A 13,622-nucleotide genomic window follows, 5' to 3' on the forward strand; every position below is an offset into this window, starting at 1 on the left:
AGCAAAATGTCAGATTGGATAAAAAAGCAATACCGATATTCTTGTTGCCTAGCAGAAATGATCTCTATAACAATGCAAATAGATTAAAAATAAGGATGAAAAAATATGCTATGTTAACACTAAAACACAAAACAAAACAAAAAAACAGAAAAACCAAGCAGAGTGGGTATATCAGTATCCCACAAAGTAAATTTCCAAGAATATTAGAAGAGATAAATAAGGTAATTTTATGGTGGTAAAAATGTCCTTTAAGAAGACAAAACAACCAAAAATGTTCATGACCTAAGAGAGTTTTAAAATTCACAAAGCTAAAATCCACTGAAAGTGCAAAAACAAACAAATTCACAAAGAGAATCAGAGATTTGTATCCCCCTCCCTCAATAATTGATAAGAGTGAGCAGACATAAAATTCAGGCAGGATATAGAAAAATTGAACAAAATTATCAACAAACCTGACTTATGTTACATATATAGAACAATCCACTCCAAAACATCAGACTACACGTTCTTCTCAACCACACATGGAACATTTTTATAAAGTTATAATTTGGACCAGAAAACAAATCTCAATAAATTTTGAAAGATTCAATTCATGCAAAATATGTTCTAGGATAAAGTTAGAATTTAATTACAATTCAAAACCAGAAAGATTGCTTGAAAACTTATGAAGTACAGAAACTAAGTAACATATATTTAGGCAATCCATTTATCAAAGAAGCAATCAAAAAGGAGAATTAGGAAATATGTTGAATGGAAAAAGAAAATAAAAACACAGCATGTTAAAATTGGTTGAATACTGTAAAATAACACCAGGGTGATACTTGTACCACGAAACAATTCTATTAAACAGAACACATGTCTTACGTTAATGGCCTATGTTTCTACCTTAAGAATCTAGAAAATAAAAGGAAAGGCACATTTGATCCAAAGAAGAAGAAAGCAAATAGAAATGGAAATCAATGAAACAGAAAACCAAAAAAAAATATTACTAGAGATAATAAATGAAACTAAAATTATTTGAGAAGACTGATAATATGTAATATTGACAAACTAGCCAGGCTTGATGTGAAGGAAAGAAAAGAAGACCCAAATTGCTAATGGGACAGATTACATTAAAGCTGATTCTATAGCTATTAGTGAACCTCAAGGGAATTTTGTGGACTTTTTTCTTTTTCTTTTTTTTAGATTTGATTTATTTGAAAGAGAGAGAAAGAGAGAGAGTGGGGGGAGGGGCAGAGGGCGAGAGAAAATCCCAAGCAAACTCCGCACTGAGCACGGAGCCTGACGTGGGGCTCAATCTCGTGACCCTGATATCATGACCCGAGCCAAAATCAACATCCATCTCTTAACAGACTGACCAATTGAGGCACCCCCAAGGTAATTTTCTAAATAACTTCATGTCAATAGATTTAACAATGTAAACTTTGAATTAGGCAAAAAAAAAATTGTTTTAGATCCAACTTCAAAGCATAGTTATAATCAAATATTTTTTTAAAATATACTTCAACACTTTTTAAATGTCTGTTCTTCAAACAACACTGTTGGGTGGATAAAAATATAATCCATAGACTAGGAGAATATTTGCAAAGTTTAGCTCCGATAAAGGATTGGAATCTAGGATAGGTAAAGAATACTCAAAACTCAACAAGAAACAGCACAATTTTAAAAATGAGCAGAAAGTCTGATCAAATATTTTACCATAGCAGATATATTGATGGCAAATTAGTACATACAAACATGCTAGATTTTGACAAGTCATTTAAAAATGCCAATTAAAACCACAAGGAGATATCACTACATACCTTTTAGAATGGCTAAAATTAAAAACCATACAAAGTACTGGCAAGTGGGTGGAGAAATTGGAACCCTCCTATACTGCTATTGGAAATGTAAAATGGTACATCCACTTTGGAAAATCATTGGAAGTGACTTTAAAAATTAAACATCCATGTACCATATGATCCATTCTACTCCTAGCTATTTACTCAAGAGAAAAGAAAGCCTATGTTCTTTCAAATACTTGTATACAAATATTCACAGCAGCCTTATTTATAATTGCTATAAATTGGAAAGAATCCAATTGTTCATCACCAAGTGAATATATAAACACATTATGGTATATCCACACAATGGAAACAACTCAGCAATATAACTGAATGAGCTGTTGGTATACACTACAACATAGCGTATGAATTGAGAACTAATTATCCTGAGTGAAAGAAGCCAGATAAACATAGAATATCTTCTGTAGACTTCATTTATATAAACTCTAGAAAATGTCAGTTAATCTACAGTCATAGAAAGCAAGGAAGGGATTGCCAAGGGGCACATGGAAACTTTGGAAGATGGATATGTTCACTGTCTTGATTGTGGTGATGGTTTCGTGGATGTATAAAGAATTCAAAACTTTAAGAACGGTATACGTTAACACGTACATTTTATTATAGGTCAACAATTAAATAAGAACATTGTACAAATATGTCAAAAATTATTAAATTGCATAATTTAATATGTAAATGTTATTAAAGGTCACCTATACCTCGATATTTAACCCCAGATGAGAGATTGTTCCATATCCACCCAACAAAGCTTAAAAACAACCCTCAAGAGAATCAAACTATTTCCAAGCAAACTTAATCCGCATTCCAGAAAAAAAAAAAAAAAAAGCCCCCAGATACTTAAAGGAATATTCATTTAAAAAATTCAGCACTAAGCAACATAAAATTCACACTGCATGGCATTTAATCGAGATTGACAAGGCAGGCAGGGAAACAGGAAAAAAGACCCATGGCAAGTAGAAAAAATTCATAAATAGAAAAAAACCCGGAAGCAAAACAAATGATAAGAATTAGTAGACAAGAAAGATAAACAGTATTCTCAATATACTCTCTACTTTTAACAAAGTGGAAGAGAGAATGAGCAGATAGGAAAAATAAAAGATATACAAAGAACCAAAATCAAAATTTTCAAAATGAAAAATAAAATGTCTGTTGAAAAACACATTGGATAGGATTAAGAGCAGGTAAGATATTGCAGGGAAAAATTAATTAACCTAGCCATATAGAATGAAACACACAGAAAATGGAAGCCTAAAGATGGAGAAAAAATGAGCAGAGCATTTGTGAGCTCTGGGACAACATTAAGTGGCCTCACATATATATGTGTGTGTATTATTATATACGTGTATTATATATGAGTATATTAAGTGTATATACATACAGTTTTCAAAATGAAAAAAATGGGGTCATAAAATATTTGAAGAAAGGATGTTTGAAATTTTTTTTTATCATAACCAAATTCAATGAAAACCATAAACTCACAGGTTCAAGAATCCTAAACAGATTATTCATCACACACTTATTGTGTGTGGTAATTAGGCATGGTAAGAGGTGTCTAAGTTTATAATCCTGGCCTCCTGGTGTTCATGTTCTTGTGTCATACCCTCTCCCTGCATATGTGATGAATTTATTGGTTTGCATCTAATAAAAGAGAATATGGCAGAAGTGATCAGATGTCATTGCCAAGATGAAGTCACAAAAAGATGGTGGCTCCATCTTGGTCTCTTTCTTTCTCTCTTTGATCACCAGTGGCCATGACATGGGGACCCATAGGCCACCTATGGAATAGCCCATATGGTGAGGAATGATGGTCTGCCAACAACTGTTTGAGTGAGTTTTGAAGCAGATTCTCCAGCCCCATTTGAGCCTTGAGATGACTGCAACGTCATGAGAGATGTTAAGCCAGAAACATCCATCCTAGCCACACCAGGATTCCTGCCCCATAGAATCTCTGAGATCGTAAATGCTTGTTGCTTTGAGCCATTCAGTTTTTAAGTAATTTGTCACCTATCAATAGGTAATCAACATGTTGAGTATGCATGAATCTAAAATCAAAAATCTTACATTCTAGAGTCTATCCTTGAATGGAGAAGGTTTTCCAGAAACATTTGCAAAACAAATGAATGTATGAAAGATAAGACAGGTACCCCAAATAACTGTTACCATAAAGATGAAAGCAATTGTTCTTCATTAAAGCTTTATAAGATTGGCAAGGATATTGCTATGAGAGTTCTTGGGAGGAGGCATTGTTTCTGGTTGAGAAAAGAGGGGCTTCTTTCAGGAGGAGACAGTATTTTGGGCCTTGAAGGGATAGAATTTGACTACATTTTGCTGACAATGAATCTAGGCACTTGGAGTGAAAGAATTAGTCAGAAGACTGATGGGAAACTAAAGGGCACGTATAGGAAACCGTGAGCAGAATGTAGCATGAGAAAACAAGAGAAAAGATAATGATGGAATAAATACTACTCTTCTAGGCAGATCACCATAACTTCTGTTTTGGACTCATGTTATAGAGATACTGCATATTAACACAAAACATTAGTTCTTACAAATAACTCTTTTTTCATTATAATTTCCTTAGTCACATTGAGCATGTGGTATCTACCTGCGTTAAATTTAAAGGCATGAGATAATTAGCTTTCTTATTCTCAGAGAATAATAGTCAGATAGAGCGCAATGGTAGACTACTAATCTCTTCATTAGGCAGAGTACTTCTGTATTTCAAAAAGCTGCAATGACAGGTACACCTCGAGAGAGGTGTGATCACAAAGAAGAAAAATCCATTTTCTCATCTGACTTACATTACACCTACACGTAGTATGAACTTTGATTATATTGCGCCCCTTTGACTTATTGTCTATATTATTTATCTTCACACTTTGATTTTCTTTCCCTGATGGTTTCTAGTAGTTTTTCCTTGCCAGTTTAAATTCTAGCTTGCTTCTCCATACTGTTCATTGATCACTCGCTTTCTCATTTTTAATTTCCGCCCTTTAGAGTCCAATAACACTTTTCATGGTGCTGCTAATTCCGTCCTTTTTTCCGCTGCCATGTTTCATCATTAAGTGACCGTGGAAGTTTCCAGCTTGTTGGGGACACAAGCCTCCTTGAGCAAACCTTGCTCAAATGTGCACTTCAGAGCTGTACAAAACATGAGCAGGAAACAGCACAATGACCCTACATGCATTTTAAAGATTTTATTTATTTATTTTACTTGAGAGAGAGAGCGTGCACACAAGTGGGGGGGAGGCGCAGAGGGCGAGGGAGAGGGAGAATCTCAAGCAGACTGCGTTGAGCAGGGACCCCGACTTGGGCTCGATCTTCCAATCCTGAGATCATGACCTGAGCCAAAACCAAGAGTCAGATGCTTAACCCACCCAGCCACCCAGGCCCCGCATTTTAAATGCTGGTCCTCTGAGCCTACTCCTTCTGACTCAATTTGCAATTCTCTTTCATTTAACAAAATTGACATTTATGCCATATACTAAAATACAGTTTCTTCAGGTGAAATAACATGATGTTAGGCTTTGCTTGGTTCTTAAGAGAAGTGATTACTTTTTATTGCTGGGGAAGAAAGAGCCTGTATGAAATGAGACATTATGGACACAAAACTTAACCAAGGCCCAGAATGTTTTCATCTACTGTGTGGGCATATAGCTTGGATTCCTGCCTTAGTTTTACGGAATTCCTGAACATATTTTACCCCTGAATGTGTGTGGTAAAGCATACTCAGTTCGATATCTAAGGCTGGGATTTTCAAATGAGAGTTACTAAAGCGAAATTCCATTTTGCAAATTCATCACGTCGGGTCCAGTTTCACCAAAATCCATCAAGAATAAGGAGATAGGTCACAAACTCATTTGGAGGGTGGGTGCAAAGGTCATTATAAAAGTTCAAAACTACAACCAAATTTGTCTGACATTGAGAGAATCAGCTGTGAAACTCTCTTTCCTTTATGATCTAAAATACATTTTGCATTTCACTGAATTGGTTTTTATCCTTCCCATTCTTCATTTTAAAATAAGCCTAATAGGAAGTTCAAACTACCAAGCCAACTTATTTTTTTAAAGAATAAGCCCTTAACAGAATGTATAAAATTTTAAACATAGAAAAAAAAAGAGCACATTTATACTGGAAATTAAGGAATTCATTTAGTATTAATGTGAAATTTATTATTATTCTTTAAAAAGATTTTATTTATTTATTTCCACAGAGATAAGAGCACAAGCAGGGGGAGTGGCAGGCAGAGGGAGAAGCAGACTCCCCACTGAGCAAGGAGCCCAATGTGGAACTTGATCTCAGGTCCCCAGGGTCATGACCTGAGCCAAAGGCAGACGCTCAACCGACTGAGCCACCCAGGCATCCCAGATTTCTTACTATTTTTTTCTCTATTTTGGGCCCAGAGTCTCTCAGGAAGATACAACAATAGTCATTATAAATATGAAACTAAAAAATCAGTAATGCAGGTCATCGTTTACCAAGTCAGCTTGAAAATATTATTATGCACTTAATAAAGCCCCATGTATTTCCTGACTACTTTTCAATCCATTAAGTAGTGATTCTGTATTTTCTTTGTAGGTCATCATTCCAGCCAGTAATTGGAGGCTCGATGAGTGAAAACTTATTCAAATTATATGTCCCAGCACTCACAAATATAGGCTGGAGACGTCAAGTCCAAAACTGGTTAATGTCCTCGACTAAGTGTTATTTCTTTCCATGTATCTATATTTTAATTTTCTGATTACTCGAGTAAACAATCACGGAAATATTGCTAGACGGGTCTGGCTTCATTTTCTGAATTGATCTCCTGCTGGTTGAGTGTGTGTTCCTTGCAGTGGTGTGCGCTAAGACTCAATCCTGAGGATCTCCTCTCTCAGCAGTTGGGGTTGCGCGGAATCATTGTGTTTGCTAATTCCCTTGTATATTTTCTACCTGGAATCCTGCACCTGACTCTGTACTTTACTTGCTGGACCCTGCAGGTGCTCCTACTACTTCTGACATGCTATTGTGCTCATTTGTTTCCATGTTTTCCCCCTTCAACAAACTGTGAAGCCCCTGGGGGGCAGGAGCCTCATATCTTATTTATGTATAGCCATAGTGTATACTTTAGGGCTTGACACATTGTTGGCCAGGGGGTAGGAATAGCCACCTGACTTCTAGCCACCTGCCTTATCCGGCCAGCACAGAGTTAATAAATGAATTCCTTTAGGTGGGCAGTTTGTGGGAGTCTCTGTTTCTTTGTTTGTGGCCAGTCACACATTTATTTTACCAGCCTGGCCCCTATAGGCATGCTAGTCTGTGGCCCTCATTGTAGCTACTCAATATATGTTGTAGTTATGTGGGTGAATGTGTCAATGAATGCCCGTCTAATTGCACAGAAAATTATTATTCCAATATTCCAGTCCTGAAAATTCTTTCAGTGTCATCTCAGATTTACAACAGTAAAGGTAGAAAAATATAACTTTGTTATACAATGTACAAAAAAGCACTGCAGAGGTAGACCTCTCTGAGCATTCTAGTAGTCAAATTAGGAAAACCAGTTCACTTGTGCTCTCTACAGAATTCAGGGGATGCCAACAAACCAATCGTGTGGAAAAGCCTAGGTTTGCATACCCGTCATGACCGACAACTTCTACCTTGGATCATCTTAAAACAAGCCCCAGGATTTTAAGAACAATAACCCTGGCCAACATTCCAAGTGCAATTTCAACAACACATTTCTCAAGACTGATTCCAAGATGCTCCAAACTAGGGCCAATGGCAGCACGCAAGAGAACAATCCAACAAAGTGATTCCGTGTGGGGCCACGGCAATGCTGTACCGTATGGAATGCTCTCTTGGTCTGGTTTAATCTGGGGGGAAAGCTTAAGCAACAAGCTCATTGGATGGAATTCACATCAGCAGACATCAAAATACCGATGATGACGAAGTATTCTTGAGAAAGGTAAAGCTTCACCTAAAAAAGTAAATTTGGGTCTGCTTTAATTAACTGATAAATGGGGGACTGAGGCTCTAAGATTTACCCTACCATTTCTCCAACAATTTTAACTTTTTAAAGCAACTCTTACCAGATGTTCATTTTGTCCATAAAAATTCTCACCCTTGAAAACTATAATATTTATGAAAATGTAACTTTGAGCAACTTACTACCTGGGAACATATCCAGCTAATTAGCTTGTGTTAAATACATGTGTGGGTATTTGAAATAATGTTACATAGGCTTATTATTAATAAGACAGTTAAATGTTGGTTTTGGTTTCCAAAGAAAGATTTTATAATAGGTCTTCCTTCTGAGCTATTAGAATGTAGACTCCTTTTCTGTTGGGGCCACTCCCTTGTTCAAGGAACTGAAACCCCACCAAGCACTGTCTTTTTTTTCTTTGTTTTTTTTTCTTTTCTTACCAACTGCAGGAAAACATGTAGTTAGTTAAGTGGCAGGGCTAGGAGTAGGTCACTAAGTGTGGTCTCTCTACACAAGCCACTATAAAAAGGGGATATGTTTTCTGTAAACTATCATGACAATTATATGATAGGAAGAAACCGAACTGAGCAAATTAATAACAAAGATGATTTGCACGAACAGTAAAAGGAATGCCATTTTCTCAAGGCCATGCAGCAAAGTGCATATGCTTCCTTATGGCACACACTAAACATCGGCCACTTGGATGGTGGATTAAATTTTACCTTAACCATGATGTGGATTTCACCTCCTGGAAGGTCTAGATCTATATATTTACATCTCAATTGTTTTCCCACTTCAGTTTTTTTTTTGGCCCAGAAATTAAAAGAAGCACCAATGAAGGAAAATGTGAGGGATGCTCATTGTCAAGTTTTTATGTCACCGTTAGCAGATCTCATAAACTTTTCCTTGGGCATTCAAGGGGTTCGTACCCCCAGGATGAGCTTTGAGTCCTCCAAACAGAGCTGGACTGGACTGACCACGTGACCAGCTCTGGAGGGAGGGCACAAGGAGTCCTGTTGTGATTCCCTAGGAGCAGAGAAGAGTTGGAGCTTTTGATCCTCTGCATTTACAGACAGCGAAAACTCCTTTAACTCCATGGGCCGAGATCCCAGGTGACTGTAGCCACTGAACTTGTCCTATTTAAATTACTCTTGCTCGTTCAGACAGACACAGCGACATTGCTAACATACCTCCACCGCAGTGCTTCTGAAATACGCCATTCAACATGGAAAAGAACCGGTGAAATTATTACATCGCCCTGCAACCCAGCATATGCTGTCCAGCATCTAAGAGCGATTGTATCTGGTAGGACTCTAATCTAAATGTGGGCAGTGAGAAATCCCCACCTCGAAGATCATATTCACAACGGAGTAGTTTCTTCAGAGGCTACACATTTTGATGTTCATGTGGATTAAGAAGGCAAGACCGAGAAGAGCGGAGATTTTCAAGTATGTTTTCCTACTGGGAATTACAAAATCCATCCCCTCATGACATGGGAAAAATATTTAAAACACCGATGAAAGTAGATGGCAATTCATACATTGTTTTCTTTACTAATAATCCAGTTGGTCTCTTTGAACGGGTTGCTGTATGAGTTTGCTAGGACTGCCATAACAAAGTACCACAGACTGGGGGCTAAACAACAGAAATGTATTTTCCTACAGTTCTGGAGCCTGGAAATCCAAGATCAAGGTAGAGGTAGCTTTAGTTTCTTCTGGGGCTTTGCTCCTTGGCGTACAAATGGCTGCCTTCTTTCTCTGTGTATATGTCCCTGGTGTCCCTTTGTGGTCCAAATTTCCTTTTCGTATTGGGACATCAGTCAGATTGGATTAGGCTCACCCTAATTGTCTCCTTTTAGTAAAAGGCGAAAGCTAATTGTCTCCTTTTAGCTTAATCACTCTTTAAAAGGCCCTATCTTCAAATACATTCACATTCTGAGTTACCTGGGGTTAGCACATCAACATAAATTTTGGAGGAACGCAGTTTATCCCATAACAGTTGCATATGGCCTAAGAATTTCAAGTGTGAAATAGTTCTTTAAATGAAAGATGGTTTAATCAGAGGGAAATACTGCTTACTATTTACACAGATAGAGCTAGAGTTCGGTTGAAGGCGATGGAGTTTTCATTTGTTCTTAAACCATCTTGCGTCTTAGTCTTTATTTGGACAAGAGAAAAGTTGGGGCCACTTGTGGAGGATTTAAGTGGGGATTTGAATTACCTGGTGGGGATACAGCCATCTTTATTATTATATCACATTAGTCCCCATGAAGAAATCAGAAATAGGCTGGCTGCGTATTGAAATCTTACAATGTGGTAAAGAGCAGCATTTTGTAATTGTACGGTAGGGGCGATTTACTATCAAGTAATCTTATTTTTGCTCTTGCCCAATATAAAACCAAAGGATGTTTTAAAAAGAAAGAAAAAGTTAGTGAAAGGCAGTTCTGAAAGGCTGTTGTAACCCTATACACGCAGGATGACCCAGAGCCGACATCTCCATGTGTGACATTGAGGGTCACAGGCTCACCCCAAGGATTAAGTGTCCCCAGCTGCAAAAGTGCTGGCTGAAGGCAAAGTAGACGTGGAGGGGGCTCTGGCGTAGGGAAGCCGTTGATGTTACCCACAGCGGAGACCTGCCACAGAGAAGAGAACTAAAGCCATTACCCAGAGTTTCGTGCCTTATTGTATCATCTCAGTGTTTTAACATCCTTTTAAATCTCTTTCCACCAAGTTTACACATGCATTAGTGTTGTCTGACTTTGTCACTGCTTTGTGGTTTGCAAAATACCAGAACAAGCTTGCTAGAGAATGCAAACCAAAGGAAAGGGTGTCAGTCGTGGGTCTTGGGGCTGGAGCTTGGATAGAGTGGAGAGATTTTAATGGCTTGCTCTGGGAAGTAGAGTGTTTTCGGCAGTACGAAGGCAGACTGTTTTTATGTGAGGCAGAAGACTTTTGCATCATATATGTTGTTTTGCTTTTGGATTTGAAATGCAGGTCTGGGAATTGGCGAGGTGGGAAGTGGTAGACAAGTGTCTCTTGTTTTGGCTGCTTTTGACTGTATGAGGCTTTTGGTTCATTTGTTTTATTTTGTTTTTGTAAGAGCCTTATTTTTGGAAAGAATGTCTGCCCTGGGTATCTGGTGGGACATCAAGTATGTCTCAGAAAGCGGGATAGTCAGGTGCTCTTAGAAGTCATGGCGGGGGGAGAGTGGGCAGATAATGGAGGGTTAGCTAAGAAGACACTTGGCACCGGACTTTTGAATCTTGGGAGGACAGTTGGGGATTTCAGAGCTTTGAGGTGACAGTAGAGGAGACCAGATGACACCTGTGTCCTTGGTACGTGTCTAGTACCAGTGATGGGGCCTAACCCAAGCTCATGCTGTGCTTGGAGCTCACCTGTCTTTTTTACGCCCCGTCTCCCTTGGTTCAGCCCTGCCGAGTCTGGTTATCTGGCCTTCGTATGCAGTTTGGGAGTTGCCCCAAAGCCTTCCAAATGAATTCCTTTCTACTTGAGCTAGCAAAGTTCTTTTGCTGTGGATTGTGGCCATACATTCCAGCAAATAACCTTTCTTTCTACACTCATCCTTCCACCGTTCCCGCCTCGATTTCCAAACTTGATTCTCTCATCTGAGCCTGGAAATCTTTCCCTTCCTGCCTTTTCAGGAATTTTCTCACTTTGGATGTCCTCCTTCCCATACCTTTCTGGCAGCAAAGATACACTAACCAACACCTCCCCACCAGCCCCTTCCTCTGACTTCTGCTGCAGGGCGCTCTTTTGACTCACCCTTGGCCCCTTTGGCTTCATTTCTCTGTCTTGGTTACTTCCTCCTCCCTGTTTACACCCCTGCCAGGGCCTCTTCTTCCTCGTTCATAAGCTTTCTTATTCATTAATCTCTGTAACACCTAAGACACCTGCTGCAAGTGTGAGGATTTTGGCTTAACTGCCGCTGTGCCCCAAGGATCGGTCCAGGCCTTGCTGCTCTTGTCTCTCTTCAAACACTATGTAAAAGTACCCATGCAGTCTCCCCAGGATGCCTCTTCATCCCAGGACCCAATCTCTCTCCTGTGTGTTTCGACATAGGTACCTTCCTTTCTACAAACATTGCTTGTTTCATTGTTACCCCCATCCCTCCAGACTGAAACCTTAGAAAATCCTCTGATCCTTTGCTGTCTAATACCCACCAAGTTCCATCCTCAACCTGTCGTAATTCTGCTCCTTCCTTTCCATCCCTCTAGTACTTCCTGCATTCAGATGATCTTCACCTGATATCAGGGTCATTTCAGAGATAATTTTCTTTCTTCTAATGACCTTTGCTCTCATCTTTCTCATACACATCCAGTAAAGATTAGTGATCAAAAATATAATGAGCATAATATGAATATTTAAAATTTGGTCCTCCTTCGGCTTGAGGTAAACATTGTCCTTTTTCAAGTTCTTATCATGTTGTTTTCAGCATGAATTACTTTAGTGAGATGCTGACCACTGAGCATCCAATGTGAATTGATTGTCTGTCTGATACGATTGACAAGGTGTAGTAGAGGGATTTTTTGGAAGATAAGGAGGTCAACATTTTGTACTATAAAGGACTTTGTCTTAGAGTCAATGACTAAGATATTCTCTTTATAATTATAAAGCAATTAGATTTTAGAACTGGGTAGAACCTTTAAAAATTATTTAGATCAACTCCTTCAACCAAAATGTAGAGAGGTGAAGTCATTGGTTGGAGACAGAGCTCAAGTCTAATTCCCCACCACTCAAATCCCAAAACTCACATTTCCTTTTCTTTTTTTTTTTTCAAATTGTGGTAAAAAACACATGACATGAAATCTACCCTTTTAATTCTTTTTAAGTTTGGTAGTTTTGTATTATTAACTAAATTCGCATAGTTGAGCAAGAGATTGCTAGAAATTTTAATCTTGCAAATCTGAAACTCTACACCCAGGCAATAACCACCCATTCCTTTCACTCCTCAGCCCGTGGCAGCCACGGGTCCACTTTCTGTTTGTAGGAGTTGGACTGCTTTATTTTTTTATTTTATTTTTCACCAACTTTAGAGATCTCATATAAGAGGCATCAGACAATATCTGGTGTGTGTGTGTGTGTGTGTGTGTGTATGACTGGCTTATTTTACATAGGATACTATCCTTAAGGTTCATCCATATTGTAGCGTGTGACCGAATTTCCTTCTCTTTTAAGAATAATGTTACATTTTCTTTACTCATTCATACCATATTCTCTGAGCCCATCCATCCATCCGTTGGTGGACATTTGGATGGCTTTCTCTCGTGGGCTACTAAGAATAGTGCTCTATGAAACTCGAAGTGCAGGTACCCCTTTCAGATCCTGATTTCAGTTTTGGGCGATACATATTCAGAAGTGGGATTACCGGATCATATGGTATCTCTCTTTTTAATTTTTGGAGGAGCCTCCACACTGTTTTCCACAGCAGCTATGCTGTTTCACATTCCCACCCAACAGCGCCTCAGTTTCTTCACATCCCTCCACAGCGCTGCCCGATACAGCGAAGTCTTTTGTGACAAGAAGGGTCAGCTGAGGCGGCAACCTTCGTAGTTGTCTTCTTTGAAGAAATTGCCACAGCTTTCTATCAACCACCACCCTGATCAGTCAGCAAATACTGAAGCAAGACCCTCCCATCAGCTGAAAGATTACAACGTGCTAAAAGCTCAGACGACGGTTAGCATTTATTAGCAAGAAAATATTTTTTAATTCAACATGGTTTAATTTTTATTTTTTTAGAGATAATGCTATTGTACACTTACTAGATGACAGTGTAGTGTAACAAACATAACTTTTGTGTGC

This window comes from Halichoerus grypus, chromosome 8 (assembly GCF_964656455.1).
Source record: "Halichoerus grypus chromosome 8, mHalGry1.hap1.1, whole genome shotgun sequence".
NCBI classification, from domain to species: Eukaryota; Metazoa; Chordata; class Mammalia; order Carnivora; family Phocidae; genus Halichoerus; species Halichoerus grypus.